We start from the raw sequence: 14,108 nt of genomic DNA on the forward strand, positions 1-14,108 counted from the left end.
CTAGACATGCATAGACTAAGCTTCCCTAACGTACTATCATCTAAGACTTCACCAGTACCGTTGGTCAAGTTAAACCATTATCCCTTTTGAACTAGTCCTAATTACCCTGCCAGGTACATTAGTTATTTGTTACCCTGTCGGGTAAGTTAGTTTTGGAGGTGCCAGTTATTATGGAGCCTCCCCCTAAATTATTGATTTTCCTTTTAAGATTTTTTTTGTTTTAGTTTTAATTTGTAATTTAGATTTAAGTTTTTAATTTTGAATTAATTAAATTGGTCAAATTATCCTTCTTTAAGAGAGTGTATTTAATATTTAAATTTTCTTTCAATTTTAATTTTATTAAGTTAATTGAATTGTCTTTATTGAGTTTTTATTAATTTTTAAATTTGAATTAATTAAATTATATTTCTTATCTTTTAATCTTTTATTAACCGTTAATTTTAAATTTTTCAGATTATCTTTGTTTAATATGTTATCTTTAACATTTAATTTTAAATTTGTTAAATTTATTTTTGATTTTATCAGAGTGTTTGAGTTTATCCTTATATTTTCTTTACCTTTTAAGTTGATATAATTAGTGGAATTTATTAGATAAGTTTTATCTTTAATATTTAATTTTTTGTTAATTAGATTATCTCGAGTTTGAATAAGACTTTCTAGATTAATATTGTCTAAATTAAATAATTTATTAATTTTATCTAGATCAATATTGACCTTGTCATCTTTTTTTTTTGAATTTTCAAATTTTTTTAGGTTTAAATTCAAATTTTTAGATTTATTAATTATTTTCAGATTTTCTGCATTTTCTAAATTAATTATATTTGTTTTATCAGAAAATATCCAAGGGGTATTTTTGCAAATATTGTCATGTACACTATTTTCACATATACTTTCAGACATATCCAAATTAACATGCACATATTTTAAACTACTACTAGCAAGGGTGTTTTGGTAAATATTATTAACCTTGAGCGCAACCCCTAATTCAACAGGCTTTTGCGTTAGATCTGACTTGAGTTCGGATTTAATTTTGGCTTGATCGTCTGACTCCAACGGCTTCTCATGAAACTTGATCAACTGGGTCCAAAGCTCACATGCATTCTTGCACTTTTCTAGTCTGCATAAAACATTGTTAGGTAAAACACTACAAATAATTTTACTTACATTTGTGTTCAGTTCCGAGTCCTGAGAGGGTTTTCTCAATATTAGCACATAATCGAAATCTAAGCTTCCTAAGAAGCATTCCATTAATCGCTTCCAGTAGTTGAAATCTTGATCGTATGGTGGTGGTTCGTGAGGGTTCCGTCCTTCTAGAAGAGTCATTGAATGCTGAAGATGGAAAACTAAAAAGTGGTGCCAAGACTTGGTCTTGGATTAGCAATGCAGGAAGAAAGAAGAGTAATGAAAAAGAGCTAAATCGGTGTTGCACCAATTTAGTTTTAATTACGAAAAAAATTCAAAAAGGTAATAATACCAGTTTGAAGTTATGAGAAAAACTGAAAGCCAAAAAAATTAAAAGAAATGTTTCTCCCCTGTCTGATTGGTGGTTGCACCAAATCAAAGCGGTACCTGCTCTGATACCATTTGTTGGATCGTGAAACGTCGATAGAGGGGGGGGTGAATATTGATTCGAAAAACAACGAGTATAAACGTAGCGGAATAAGAAAATTGAACACAGTGGATTTACTTCGTTTGGAGCCTGTGACGACTCCTACTCGAAGGCCCGTACTCCGTGAGTACTTTCGTTGGGCAATTCACTAGCAATTCGAAATATAGATTACAAGTTAAGTACAATATTGCTAATAAGGAAAAATTACCGACAATAAAAAGACTTAGAACAGAAACGAAAAGCTTGTCGGAGATCGCAGTGCAGCAGGAGCACAAGGAAGCAGATTCTTCGTTCTGAGAGTTGTATCCTTGAAGCTTGCTCACCCCCTCCTTTTATAGCCCTTTGGAGGGGTCTCCAGAGCTTATCATATCCCAAAAATTCGGATCAGATGAGGAGAGTTCGAATCTGGCTGATCCGAGTCGTCTCCAACTACTTGTTTGACACAGTCATCTTCCGAAGGTCATAACTTTTGACTCCAAACTCGGAATCAAGCTCTGTCAGTTGCTACACGTGCAGAATTTGAAGATCTACATTTGTATCTACAAAATAGAGTTAGAAAATATATGTATAGACATTTTATATAGATTTATGAGTTAAGTCCTGTCTTCCCGAGACCAGAACCTAGTCAGGGTCTCAATTTAGGGATCCAAGATGGACCTAAACTAGACCGACGCCTACTGTCCCTTAACTGAGATGCGTCCTCACAGTTACTCTCCTCCAGTGACTTACCTTTACTTACCTGCCAGACGTTCGGTCAGTCCTTCGACCCGTCTGGACTTTGTGCCAGCTATCCGGTCAGCCCGTCGACTTAGCTGGACTTCGTGCCAAGCGTCCGGTCAGCCCGTCGACTCGCTTGGACTTCGTGCCAGCTATCTGGTCAACCCGTCGACCTAGCTGGACTTCTCGTCAAGCGTCCGGTCAGCCCGTCGACCCACTTGGACTTCGTGCCAGACATCTAGTCAGCCCGTCGACCTGTTTGGACTTAGCCTGCATACTCGATCAAAGCATTAGATAACGACAAACCTACCTTAACCTATTTGTCATTCATCAAAACCTGAGTTAAATCGTTAGTGCTAACTGCACCAACAATCATTACTACCCAAGTTATAAGAATATTGAGATCCAACATCACCTTGTGACTATTAATTGTGACTCCTCACAAAATATGACAAGTGTCCTTGTAAGATATCAAAAAATTAAATAATAAATATTATTGGGCGAAAAATCTTATTGGATTTTTCCAGAATTTTTAGAAATTTTTTGAGAATTTTTCGGAGCTCGTACGGAGGGTTTTGAGGGGATCGATCGGCGGGCGCGGATAAAGCCTGTTTGGGATACCCGTTTAAGTGAGAAAATGTTTTTAATTATCAATTCATTTTCTTTTATTATTTTTCCCCAAATCGCCATTTTCCCCCTCTCCTCACCCGAACCCATTTCTTTCTTCCCTCTCTCGATCACCCCGACTCCTCTCGCTATCTCGCTCTCGCGCGGATGACTCAACGCCGAGGTTGGAGGAGGCTCGCCACTGAAGCTCGACGGATACCAGCGGGCTCCAAGTCGTCACTGGCTGAGGGGTTTTTTCTTCGGCGGATTTTGTGATCAATCGTCGACAATCGGGGCTAGGGCACGGTGAGGAGCCGAATCTAGCATTATTTCCAATCGGTAGACCCTCCTCCCTCTCCTTCCCTCGTGCTGCTCACGGTGCGATCCGCCTCCTTTCTTGCAGGAATTGAACGGTGATGCCATCGGGAGGTGATCTAGAGAGGGAAGGGTTCTTTGGATCTATGGTGATTCAAGGATTTTTAGCTAGATTAGGGTTTTCTTTCGAGATTGGCTCTTCTTGTGCTGGACTTTTCTCCTGATCAGATTGGTTCTCCTCTTCTTGTGGCTAATTGGGGGATTCGGTTGATGATGATGAAGTGTTCTTGAGTTTTCGGGCAGAAGCTAACAGGGTTGTTGCTGGTTTAGTGAGCTTCTTGCTTGATTCCTCTACTTGATCCGATGGATTCCAGTGAGGTGCTAGAACTGTGATAGGGAGGTGAATCCATCAGTGAGGATCTGTTGAAGGTGATCTTGGTTCCAGTGGTGTTTCCTTGCCGGCAACACTCCAACCAGCAGCTTGATCGGCTGTGAATCGAGGTAAAGTGTAGGGTAATGGTTGTGGATGAATTATTGGGTTTAATCTTAATTGAGAATGTATTGATTGTGGATTGAGTATTGGATTTATGCTAGGTGTTGATTTTGGGCACCTGTTTGTGCTGGACCAGCTGTAAATGGGTGGAGAAGCTCTATTTTTCTCCACAACAAACTTTGGATTTCTTCATCAAAGGGTGTGAATGGATCAAGGTGAGTTAAGTAGGGAGTTTTGGTTGCATTTATGTGATAGATGGATGAATAGAGATTTAAATCATATTATGTTGGGGATAAGGAGATGTTTTGGATAATTAGATTTGATTAGTGTATATTGATTTTAGAAGATGATCATGATTAAATTGATTTACTCATGAGTAGGATTGAAGTGAAGGAAATTGTGGATTTAGTTTAACCTAATTGGATTAAGAAATTAGGTTAATTATTTCGATGATGGTTCTTCCCTAATTTGATTGGGGAGTTTATTTAGCTATTTGCTACCTATGTAATTAGCTAAATATATTATCTGATCGCAGGACTTGGATTCGGGACGAGCGTCTCGACGTGGGATTTGTGGACACGGTCTATGAATTAAGGCGGATATTTCTTTCTTGACTTCTATGTAGATTTTCTCGTACTTAGTGCATGGTTATTATTGGATGAATTAGGCTGCTTTATCTTATATCATGATCGGTTGCTGTTTTTCCTACATGATACTTATGCTTGACCCTTGTGATAATCTATTTAATTCATATACAGTCTCCACTCTTGATATATACTCTGCTATGTTCACACGTGTAGAGTATGTATTGTAGGGATTGTCGGGTTGTTTGTATTATCCTGCTGATTGTGTGTATAACCAGGATTGTACGTAGGATGATATGTGTTTTAGGAGACATCATGTTGACCGTACATTTGCATGTTGTATTTGCACACGTGTTTGGTTATGTACTTTTGGAGGAGTTGTGTTGATTGTATGTTTGTGGTATATACACGTGTCTGATGTGTTTACCGGAGGATACATATTAATTGTACTTATGTTCTGTGTACATGTGTTTTGTGGAGTTATTGGAGATCTTTGGTCGATTATACATGCATAGTTGTGCGCATGTGGTTGGTGGTATATATGGAGGTATCATGACGATTATACTCATATTGTGGGGTACTCATGTGGTTTGAGAGTTGCATTGATGATGACAGTATCATTATCATGATTATATATGTATATATATCATGTCATCATTCATTGCATACTGACGACTATTGTCTCCCTTGTGGCGAGAGAGTCGTCGGTTGTTTATAGCTGACCATTCGGCCACTGTTGGAGAGTGGTAGCTGGGAGTGGAGCTATGTCCTGTCGCGCTCATTCAGCCGCTCAGTGTTCTGTCAGCCTCGACCACTCTGGAGTAGTGGATCTTGAGGGTACAGTAGTCAGAGGGTTTGAGTTATGAGTGGTCAGGGACCCTTAGCTATGTAGTTGGATAACTACTTAGCTGACCGTCCGCTTCGAGCGCCTATAGCGCTGCATGTACTGGAGGCTTGTACGGTTTGTCACGGACCCAAGCCTCTCGGCCATACAGGGGTCGTCGTGTCTAGAGAGGTGGCGGGGGTGACCATGGAGCATGCATGCACTTTTGCATTTGATGCGCGGTACATCTCTGGAGATATATTTGCATACATGCCTACTAGATACTAGTTGCATGTGTTTGTGGTATGTTGCATTTGTTTGCGATATGATTGTTGCATATGATTGTCATGCTGCATACATGTCATTTATTTTACATGTATTTGCAGTCGTATTTATATTGCACAGGTGTCACGAGTAGGTCTGTTGCAGATATGGTGAGTTTACTGACCATTGTACCAGGTGTTGATTCCAGATTGGGTATGTATCTATCATTATGTCGGTTATGGTTTGTATAATATGTATGTCAGGTTAGTAGGTCAGGTATGTTCAGATGCATTGATTATGATAGTATGATCATGTTCTTTATTTCCCTACTGAGACTGTATACTTGTGATCTCCATGTTGTTTATAGACCATGCATTATCTTTTCTATTACCCGCTGAGTTACCTATACTCACCACCGCATGTATATCTTTATGTTTTCAGGTAGATGGTTGGAGTGTCGCTCGGAGTATCCTGTCTGCCGGGTCCTACGTCACATCCGACGATCGTTTCGGGTTTTGGTATATCTTTATTTGTATTCGATATTTGTTGTATTTGGTGTGTTGTTGTATTTGTTGTTGGGGTTGTTGTATAAAGCCTAGCCGGCTAGCAGTGTGTTGATTGTGTTGTACTGGGCTTTCCGTTTCCATTTTTCCGCTGTGTTGGTTTTGGTACAGCCGTGTGGGATGTTTTATATATAACTGCGTGGTTGTGATTGTTTCATTCTAGCCGTGTGGGCTGTTATTATAACTGCATGGTTGGGTATATAAATATTCCAGCCTCATGTGGCTGATGTATTTTGCTTGTAGTGATGTTTCATATTGTCACCGGTACAGGGGAGATGCTACCGGATTTTTGTCTGGCAGGGACTCCTTTGTGGGCGTGACAATTTAGTGGTATCAGAGCGGGTACGATACCTGTTTTGTTTTGTGTTCTATTTTTGAGTTGATCTGATACCAATTTAATGGTATCAGAGCAGGTAGACGATACTTGGTATGTGTTCTGGATTTTTGAGATTTATTTGATACCAATTTTTGGTATCAGAGCAGGTACGATGCCTGTTATTCGTATTTTTAGATTTCGTATTTCGATTTTCTTGATGTGACTTTTCGGGCTTTGGGACCAGGCAGCAGCAGGACATCTCCAGGCAATAGGAGGTATGTTTGCATATTGTTATCATACATTTTTGTTGGTGTATGTATTGTTGCCCATGATAGTTAGTTATAACATGTGTTAGTACTCTCTGGTTGGTACCTGCCTATTTGTTTGTAGCATGCATTGCATGTGTTGGGTCAATCACTGATCATGGTTGACCTAATAGAGATCAAGGATTACAGTCTCAGGGGACTTATCATATCATACTATCAGTAGTTTTAGTGTCAGTTATTACTAGTTGGTTGAGAGTTAGAGTCACATACTAGCCCCTGTTATTATTAACTGGGTAGTGGACGATATTTGTATACTCATGCTGACTCAGTTAGTTGAGTACCAGTTTACTCCTGTAGAGGATTGATTTACCCAGGTTGACTTTGGTAGTTGGGTATCGATTTACCTTAGTTAGTTTCATCAGTAGATGATTGATTTACTCTTGTTGGATCAGATAGTGTTGATCGATTTATTTTGTTGGTCCGACCAGTAGGGGACTGACTTACTCTATCTTTAGAGATTCCTATCTTTGGGATGTTTCATACTTGATTAGATATTTTGACTTGTACCGGTGTAGAAAGGACTGAATTGGCCATATACCATTATCGGCTTAGTCAGTCTATAGAAGATCGACATATCCTATTCCATGGGGACTTTGACTATGGATTGTCTGTACCTGGTTGGGGGGCTTAGAAGGTACATTCAGATAGGATACCCCACTGATGTGGAAAAATGTAAAGCTACCTGCTTAACACTTATGAGATACAATCGTTATTGGGGCGTATGAGTTGGAGAGTACATTCAGACATACGATTTGTACTGACATGAGAAAGTTGAAGTTAGCTGCTTAACCTTTACGTGACCCAGTACCACGTGAAGGAGGAAGCAGAGAATGCTTTTTGGAGATTAGGATATCACTTAGTGATTTCCTTGAGGTGTTTGGAGAGAGAGTAGTTCTCTACTTCTTTCGTTAGCATGATGGATTTTAAGGCGATGACTAGTAGACTCGCCTAACGTTGTTCCATGGGAGATCCTGACTCATGGAACTATTGGATATGATTAGATATCCATGATGTACTTAGGGATATATACCCCGCAATGGTGCGGAGGCAGTGGTGTTAGTTGAGTAATACCTAGGAGGTCCGACAATGACTAGGTATAATTCTAGATGATGATCCTCGACGGGTAGAGCGTCGATTGACCGATAGTTTGATCAGCTATTTAGTTATAGCGTTCCTCTATCTTCGTCTTCATTGCTCGATACTGGAGGTTACTGAACCTCAGGGTGGAGCAATCACAGTATGATGGGGTACAAGACAATGGTTAGACGACTCAGCTAACATTGTCTCTATCAGATGGCTTAAGACCTTGACCACATGATCATTTTACCAGATCTTGTAGTCTATATCTCATATTAGAGGGTTTGACCTTTTATCGATATTTGTCGAGGGACATATATAGTATAATTATGAGAGTTGCGGAGATACTTTCTTGATGGGTAGATTCTTAGTCAGGAGATTGTGTGACCCTTTGACTTTAGATTGACATTCCTTTACCGTGGATATTCGATTATCAGAAAGGATGAGATGATGAGATTTGACAGACTTTTTGGATACACTTAGTTTGTTGGTAGTGAGTGTTGATGGGTGGATGCTTTCCTTTGACTCTATCTTTGTTTGGGGGACTATCTGATATGATTGATTGATAACGTGGAATGTTGAACCTTGGTGGATGGATATTGGGAGATCATGTGCGGGGATATGTGGGATTTTGATGATCTATTAGTGGATATATGATTGGATGATCTATTATTTGATATTTGATGTTGATAACGACATGAGGAGCAGCATGTTTGTGATATTTATGGATTTGGTGATTTGTAGTTGGTGATTAGATTACAGAATTGTTGTTGGTGATCCGATCATAGGTTGGCTATTGGAGATCCTACGGTTGAGTGCGCTTATTGTACGTACATTATGGGTCATTGGTGTTACCATTTTAGGCATACAGTGCCCTAGACGTTTTATGGACTCGATGTATTTGGTATCATTAGGGTGTTTGGATCAGTTTTCATTGTCTTTATTGGCGATGTTGTGATCTATTCCCGATCCGAGGTGGGTCACATACACTAGCTTCGCATAGTTCTAGAGATGTTTCGACGTGAACATCTATATGTGAAGTTAGTAGTACGTATTGTGATTGTCTTTTACGAGTTTTTGGGACACATTGTCTCTGGTAGAGGGATATCAGTGGATCCACAGGAGATAGAGGCTGTTATCGGTTGGGAGTAGTCGTAGTCTATATAGGAGACTCGTAGCTTTCTTGATCTGGTTAGATATTATCGGAGATTGGTTTAGGGTTTCTCCAGTATTGTTATGTCGTTGACTGGACGGTCTAGAATGGGTATGGAATTTTCCTGGATAGATGCGTACGAGATCAGTTGCAGGAGTTGAAACGAAAAGTTGTTGACCGCACTGTCCTAGTTGTGCTTTCTAGTGTAGACGGATGTGTACTCTACACAGGTGTGGCATAGCTAGGGTTTGGTGCAGTTCCGACGTGGTATGAGCGGAGCGGTCTCGTATCAGTAGTTAGAATTCTCATGAAATGAGAATTTGATTTTTATTCTCATGGGAGATTATGTGTGTTTCCGAGTCACTTCTTATCCGAGAGGAGTTACTGTAGGAAACACATTAATCTGGATTTGCGATACATTCGGGTGACGTATGATGTATGGAGACTTGGAGCATTCTTATTGGTGGAACGATATGAAGGAAAGACATCGTGAATTTAGTAGCTTGAGGTCTAGTATGTCAGCAAGAGAAGACTGAACATCAGATGTTAGTAGGATTGTCTCCGTTGATTTGGATATTAGAGTGGAGTTGGGAGTATGTTTTGACAGACTTTGTTGAGGGATTATCCAGGACGTGGAGAGGATATGATGGTTTGGGTAATCATTGTTGGGAGACGACTTGCTCCCTAACTATTGATTTGTAGGACGGATTCTTTTGGATTGAGTAGCAGGATTATACTCTAGAGAGATTACCGGACCTTATGACATATCTCTGAGTATTGTATTAGATGGAGAGCAGTGAGTTCATATCATGGTTTTGACTGTGGTTATAGCAGATTTTGGATTAGGACCTTCGCTTTAGTATAGATTTTTTTTTTCTTAGACTGATGGATAGTTTGAGTGTCTTATACAGATGTAGGAGGATATGATGATAGTGGATTTTGATTTTCGGAGGTAGTTGATTTATCCCATAGTTGGCTAGATTGCAGGGTGGAGTAGTGGATGAGGATGTTGTTTGGTTATTATAATTGGAGTGAGTGGTATATGAGTATACAGTTTGGATGTTACCCTTGGATGAGGATCCCTGAGTTGACCAGTAAATTTGGGGACCAAATTTTTATTAGTGGGGGAGAATGTAAGATATCATAAAATTAAATAATAAATATTATTGGACGAAAAAACTTATTGGATTTTTTCAGAATTTTTAGAAATTTTTTGAGAATTTTTCGGAGCTCGTACGGAGGGTTTTGAGGGGATCGATCGGCGGGCGCGGATAAAGCCTGTTTGGGATACCCGTTTAAGTGAGAAAATGTTTTTAATTATCAATTCATTTTCTTTTATTATTTTTCCCCAAATCGCCGTTTTCCCCCTCTCCTCACCCGAACCCATTTCTTTCTTCCCTCTCTCGATCTCCCCGACTCCTCTCGCTATCTTGCTCTCGCGCGGATGACTCAACGCCGAGGTCGAAGGAGGCTCACCACCGAAGCTCGACGGATACCAGCGGGCTCCAAGTCGTCACTGGCTGAGGGGTTTTTGCTTCGGCGGATTTTGTGATCAATTGTCGACAATCGGGGCTAGGGCACGGTGAGGAGCCGAATCTAGCATTATTTCCAATTGGTAGACCCTCCTCCCTCTCCTTCCCTCGCGCTGCTCACGGTGCGATCCACCTCCTTTCTTGCAAGAATTGAACGGTGATGCCATCGGGAGGTGATCTAGAGAGGTAAGGGTTCTTTGGATCTGTGGTGATTCAAGGATTTTTAGCTAGATTAGGGTTTTCTTTCGAGATTGACTCTTCTTGTGCTGGACTTTTCTCCTGATCAGATTGGTTCTCCTCTTCTTGTGGCTAATTGGGGGATTCGGTTGATGATGATGAAGTGTTCTTGAGTTTTCGGGCAGAAGCTAACAGGGTTGTTGCTAGTTTAGTGAGCTTCTTGCTTGATTCCTCTACTTGATCCGATGGATTCCAGTGAGGTGCTAGAACTGTGATAGGGAGGTGAATCCATCAGTGAGGATCTGTTGAAGGTGATCTTGGTTTCAGTGGTGTTTCCTTGCCGGCAACACTCCAACCAGCAGCTTGATCGGCTGTGAATCAAGGTAAAGTGTAGGGTAATGGTTGTGGATGAATTATTGGGTTTAATCTTAATTGAGAATGTATTGATTGTGGATTGAGTATTGGATTTATGCTAGGTGTTGATTTTGGGCACCTGTTTGTGCTGGACCAGCTGTAAATGGGTGGAGAAGCTCTATTTTTCTCCACAACAAACTTTGGATTTCTTCATCAAAGGGTGTGAATGGATCAAGGTGAGTTAAGTAGGGAGTTTTGGTTGCATTTATGTGATAGATGGATGAATAGAGATTTAAATCATATTATGTTGGGGATAAGGTGATGTTTTGGATAATTAGATTTGATTAGTGTATATTGATTTTAGAAGATGATCATGATTAAATTGATTTACTCATGAGTAGGATTGAAGTGAAGGAAATTGTGGATTTAGTTAAACCTAATTGGATTAAGAAATTAGGTTAATTATTTCGATGATGGTTCTTCCCTAATTTGATTGGGGAGTTTATTTAGCTATTTGCTACCTATGTAACTAGCTAAATATATTATCTGATCGCAGGACTTGGATTCGGGACGAGCGTCTCGACGTGGGATTTGTGGACACGGTCTATGAATTAAGGCGGGTATTTCTTTCTTGACTTCTATGTAGATTTTCTCGTACTTAGTGCATGGTTATTATTGGATGAATTAGGCTGCTTTATCTTATATCATGATCGGTTGCTGTTTTTCCTGCATGATACTTATGCTTGACCCTTGTGATAATCTATTTAATTCATATACAGTCTCCACTCTTGATATCTACTCTGCTATGTTCACACGTGTAGAGTATGTATTGTAGGGATTGTCGGGTTGTTTGTATTATCTTGCTGATTGTGTGTATGATTGGGATTGTACGTAGGATGATATGTGTTTTAGGAGACATCATGTTGACCGTACATTTGTATGTTGTATGTGCACACGTGTTTGGTTATGTACTTTTGGAGGAGTTGTGTTGATTGTATGTTTATGGTATATACACGTGTCTGATGTGTTTACCGGAGGATACATGTTGATTGTACTTATGTTCTGTGTACATATGTTTTGTGGAGTTATTGGAGATCTTTGGTCGATTATACATGCATAGTTGTGCGCATGTGGTTGTTGGTATATATGGAGGTATCATGACGATTATACTCATATTGTGGGGTACTCATGTGGTTTGAGAGTTGCATTGATGATGACAGTATCAGTATCATGATTATATATGTATATATATCATGTCATCATTCATTGCATACTGACGACTATTGTCTCCCTTGTGGCGAGAGAGTCGTCGGTTGTTTATAGCTGACCATTCGGCCACTGTTGGAGAGTGGTAGCTGGGAGTGGAGATATGTCCTATCCGCTCGTTCGGTAGCTCAGTGTTACATCGACCTCGACCGCTCTAGTAGTGGATCTTGAGGGTGCAGTGGTCGGAGGGTTTGAGTTATGAGTGGTCGGGGACCCTTAGCTATGTAGTTAGACAACTACTTAGCGACTGTAGTACTGCATGTACTGGAGGCTAATACGGTTTGTCACGGACCCAGCCTCTCGGCCGTACAGAGGTCGTGGTGCAGAGAGGTGGCGGGGTGACCGTGGAGCGTCGTGCACTTTTGCGTTTGATCGCGGTGCGTCTCGGAGATATATTTGCATACGTACCTACCAGATACTAGTTGCGTGTGTTTGTAGTATGTTGCGTTTGTTTGCGATATGATTGTTGCGTATGGTTGTCATGCTGCATCATGTCGTTTATTTTACATGTATTTGCGATCGTATTTATATTACGCAGTGTCATGAGTAGATGCATTGCAGATATGGTGAGTTCTTGACCGTTGTGCAGTGTTGATTCAGTTGGGTATGTATCTATCGTTATGTCGGTTGTGGTTTATACAGTATGTATATCGGGTTTAGGTCGGTATGTTTCGGATCATTGATTATGATAGTATGATCGTGTTCTTTATTGAGACTGTATACTTGTGATCTCCATGTTGTTTATAGACCATGCACTATCTTTTCTATTATCCGCTGAGTTACCTATACTCACCACCGCATGTATATCTTTATGTTTTCAGGTAGATGGTTGGAGTGTCGCTCGGAGTATCTTGTCTGCCGGGTCCTACGTCACATCCGACGATCGTTTCGGGTTTTGGTATATCTTTATTTGTATTCGATATTTGTTGTATTTGGTGTGTTGTTGTATTTGTTGTTGGGGTTGTTGTATAAAGCCTAGCCGGCTAGCAGTGTGTTGATTGTGTTGTACTGGGCTTTCCGTTTCCGTTTTTCCGCTGTGTTGGTTTTGGTACAGCCGTGTGGGCTATTTTATATATAACTGCGTGGTTGTGATTGTTTCATTCCAGCCGTGTGGGCTGTTATTATAACTGCGTGGTTGTGTATATAAATATTTCAGCCGCATGTGGCTGATGTATTTTGCTTGTAGTGATGTTTCATATTATCACCGGTACAGGGGAGATGCTACCGGATTTTTGTCTGGCAGGGACTCCTTTGGGGGCGTGATAGTCGTTCTATCCTAGACATCTAGATTGATCAATGTGAGACATACACCGTGTCATCCTTTGACCAATCTAAATCTTGAACTCCAAGTAGACTCACTAAATCAAATGAGCTCAATATCTCATATTGACTCATTTGGGCATGGTCATGCACTTCGTGGTCTCACTCTATTAAGAATATCGATGTCTCTCCCGTCATACAAGAGGGATAGATCTCATCTACATCACTCACATCACTCACATCCCTCTGCATAATTCATTACATACCCAGTAATCGCCTTTATAGTCCACCCAATTACGGGTGACGTTTGACAAAATCAAAGTACATAACTCCTTATGTAGGGAACCATGGTGACTTTAGGTCTAAGGACTAGTAGTCATACTAATAGCCACATGAGAAAGTATATTACACTCATATAACGATCTATGATACTTTCTCATGGCGGGTCATTCAGTATACATTCTCCAATGCATACTCATGTGTCAACTTGATATCTCTATATCCATGACTTGTGAGATCAAGTCATCGAGTTGACCTACATGCTAGTCTTATTGCATTAACATTTTCCCTGAATGTTAATACTCGACTAGGAATGATTAAGAGTAGTGTTCCTATATCATCTCACTATTGGTTCAACTAATCGATTGATATAGGTAAGAACCTTCTACTCAAG

The 14,108-nt window shown here is 40.1% G+C and overlaps 1 long non-coding RNA gene across 1 annotated transcript; it reads left to right on the forward strand.

Moving 5' to 3' along the window:
• Window positions 1-10,216: 10,216 nt before the first annotated feature.
• LOC121973237 lies at window positions 10,217-11,526 on the forward strand. The gene is made up of 4 exons (XR_006109437.1): window positions 10,217-10,564; window positions 10,666-10,938; window positions 11,032-11,145; window positions 11,466-11,526. It is a non-coding gene; the product is annotated as an uncharacterized LOC121973237 (long non-coding RNA).
• Window positions 11,527-14,108: the final 2,582 nt, after the last annotated feature.

Source organism: Zingiber officinale, chromosome 4A (assembly GCF_018446385.1).
Source record: "Zingiber officinale cultivar Zhangliang chromosome 4A, Zo_v1.1, whole genome shotgun sequence".
Lineage (NCBI taxonomy): Eukaryota > Viridiplantae > Streptophyta > Magnoliopsida > Zingiberales > Zingiberaceae > Zingiber > Zingiber officinale.